The following is a 3,535-nucleotide window of genomic DNA, read 5'->3' as shown; positions in this document are numbered from 1 at the left end:
CGAAAATTTTGGGGGGGCCTCCCCATAACCATATATATATATATATATATATATATATATATATATATATATATATATATATATGTACATGAGTACGATTATCATTGAGAACATGCATATTATACACCCACAGTAGGCATTGTCGTTATACGTATTTATGTATATATACGTATACTAGTTCATACAAATACATGCGTATAGTCATTTTCGGCATGAGTTCGGATTTTATTCATGATTCTTACATATATACATGTTACTCTTATGTCTTACATACTCGCACATTATCCGTCCGACCCCCCATAGTTTCGGGGGCCGCGTCATGCTCACTAGTTGTGTAGACCAACAGTGGTCGACGGTGGGACCTCTACATCCGGCCAGCCGGTCGGTGCGCTCCATCTCGATCCGTAGCCGTAGTCTCCTTTGGTATGCTACCCTTTTGAGATGTATATGCATATGGGTGATGACGGGCCCTCGTCCCGTCCTTTTCTACTGTGCCTTATTCTAGTAGAGGTCTATAAACAGTTGCATGTATTAGTCAGATGATGTAGCTTTGTCGGCTTCTTCTTTTGTGTACAATATATGTAGCGGACCTAGCTTCCGCTTATCGTTCCTTCAGCATTTACATGCATATGTATATGTATTTAGATTGTACAGAATTTATGATGTCACCCCCATTTGGCGATGGACCGCTTAAGTCACTTTGAATGGCCCTCGAATGTTCAGTATGGTTCAGATATGTGTATAGGGGTGTTTGGTCACTAGCGGCCAGACACTCGTCACGACTCATCGATTTGGTTCGTGACCGGATCTCTTATTATTGATGTTGATTTCGGTTTACGTACAAAGATAGAGTTATTAAATAGTCGTATAATGAATTGGTTGGTTGAGAAATTGGAAAAAACATCGTGTGGGATGTTTTATTGAGTATATTGATATTGATAATGATGCAGTTGATGTTGGTATTGGTATTGTTGTTGATTGTTGTTGTTTGTTGTTGGTATTGTGATTTCGGGCTAGGCATATACACAGGGGAGATGCTGCCCGAATTTCGGCAGATTCTAATTGGATTTAAATTAAAGGCTTAAGATGAGCGTATGACATTGAGCCTAACAATAGTATGAATGGTTTATATATAGATCCACGAGCTTGGAAGGATAAACGTTGAGGGTATAAGGAGACCGAAAGGTATGTTAAGGCTATTCCCTTTCTTTCCAAAGGCATAATTCTTTTCCTATGAACGCTTGCACAACTTCCATAATACCCTTATTTCCGAAAATACGTTAAAAGTTCATAATTCTCAAAATCCTATGATGCTAGAGAGAATTTTTCTATAATGACCATGATGATGATTATGATGATCCCATTTGGAGATTTCAAAGTTATGTTTTAATGTCATTTTGAGGACTAAATGTGGTTTCAAGATTTTTTATTGTATTTGTTGATGTTGATCTCATCTTATGATTTTGTTCTTTCAGGTGAGATATATGCATGATGATAATTCCATAATGAAAATCGGAGGTTACCGACCTTACGTCCGATGTATTTATAGCTTTTATTTGGCTCTCATGCATGCTTATATATATATATATATATATATATATATGTATTTTCTCACACCGAGCCGCGCACCAATTGTGCGCCGATCGTTATTTCACCGAGTCTCGAATAGGTTATAAGAGTCCCGAAAAGTACCGATACGTTACACACCTAGTCCGAAAGGGTATATTACACGAGTCACGTTACACATCGAGTCTCGAAAGGGCCGGGTACGTTGCACACCGAGACTCGAAAAGTCTGCCGAGTACGTTATGATGATGATATTATATATACGTATTTATGAAAAAGTTTTTTTTTAAAAGCTAAGCATGACATCCGCCTTATGAGGCATCTAGATGTACAAAGTTATCTCTCTTATTCCATGTACCTTTATATCTTATTATGTTGTTATTCATACCTTACATACTCGACATTGTACCGGCGTCCTTTTGTTATGGACATTGCGTTCATGCCCGCAGTTCGGTAGTCGAGCCGGCGTGACCCACCGCAGTAGGGATATCCTCTGGCCGCGCTTAGTGCGCTCCATTGGTTCGGAGGGTAGTTTCTTTTGGTATGCTATTTTGATTTGTACATATGGCTATACGAGGCCTTGTCCCGTCCCTCTATAGTTTATGTTCCATAGAGATCGTAAACGCTGTATGTAGCTAGGAAGTTATGTTGTCTTGTCGGCTCTTATTTTTATCATACAGCATATGTAGCGGCCCAGTCGGCGTGGAATGTTATCTTTTGCACACACACACACACACACACACACACACACACATATTATATATATATATATATATATATATATATATATATATATATATATATATATATATATATATATATATATATCGTTATGAGCTCGGGCGCAGTAGTCGGTTATATTGTTTGATATGCTTAAAAGTCCGATATGGGCCACCATGTTGTTCAGTGAGTTTCAGGTACGAATGTAGGGGTGCTTGATTAGAAGAGGTCGGGCACTCGTCACGACTCTTTAATTTGGGGCTTGACAGAGTGGTATCATAGCATTTTCGTCCTAGGGTGTGTCCATAGACCGTGTCCAGTAGAGTCTTATTTATAGGTGTGAAGCGCGCCACCCTTATAAACAAGAGGCTACTGGGCATTTAGGAATGATTGACCTTTTTTCTCATCTTAGATCGTGCGATAGAGCCAAAGTCTAGGTCAGATCGTTTCTAACTCTCTTTTGTGCAAATTGATTCAGATGAAGAGGACAATTTTAGATAGTGGGGGTGCAAGGAAGGCCCCCAGGGTAGATTCCGGACCAGCATCACCCCCGGGGCAGATTAGGAGGAGCCTCAGTTATTCTATAGAGACTGATCCTTCCGAGGACATTGAGACGACTTTCCCCGTAGTCGCGGACCCTATAGAGGAGGATCCATCAGAGGCTAGCTATGAAACGGATCCGTCAGAGGGTTCGTACGAGACCCCAGTGGAGCAAGAGGCTCTTGAGGTTGTACCAGATTTGGCTCCTCCAATTTCTCCTGTGATGGAGCATTTTTGTTAGAGCAGCTACTAGTTGGAGTGTTACAGCGTATTCTAGCCCTCTATCTTGACCTTCAGTCACCCTACGGAGTACGACGGAGAAGACCAGGAGGAGCAGACTAGTAGATGGCGGGGGGATGACGAAGGAGATGTTTGGCTACACGGCTCCCGGACCGGGATCGGGACGGGCCGACTACGGGTACATGGGTCCTTTTATTAACACTTCTCATGTTATGTGTGATTATTATGGGATATTATCTAATTGTGGGCGAATAAAATTTTTGAGAAAGTTAATCACCAAAGTAATCATGGATAATTGCGACTAAGACATTTTGTTACCGATAGCGACCATGGGATTAAGGACGAAAAGCAGTCGCGTGTGTTGATGTGTAACTGCGACAATATTCTGAGCGTTGGAAATTTCAGAGGTCATGATAGTATTTAACCAACCATGGGAGTCAAGGACTTTTCTAACCGCAGGGGAAAATGT

The 3,535-nt window shown here is 40.9% G+C and overlaps 1 pseudogene; it reads left to right on the top strand.

Annotated features, from left to right (window-relative positions):
- Positions 1–3,067, top strand: part of LOC132061286 (uncharacterized) — a 31,277-nt pseudogene extending 28,210 nt beyond the window's left edge.
- The last annotated feature ends 468 nt before the right edge of the window (positions 3,068–3,535 follow it).

Source organism: Lycium ferocissimum, chromosome 6 (assembly GCF_029784015.1).
Source record: "Lycium ferocissimum isolate CSIRO_LF1 chromosome 6, AGI_CSIRO_Lferr_CH_V1, whole genome shotgun sequence".
NCBI lineage: Eukaryota > Viridiplantae > Streptophyta > Magnoliopsida > Solanales > Solanaceae > Lycium > Lycium ferocissimum.
This window is presented reverse-complemented; position numbering and strand designations above follow the sequence as displayed.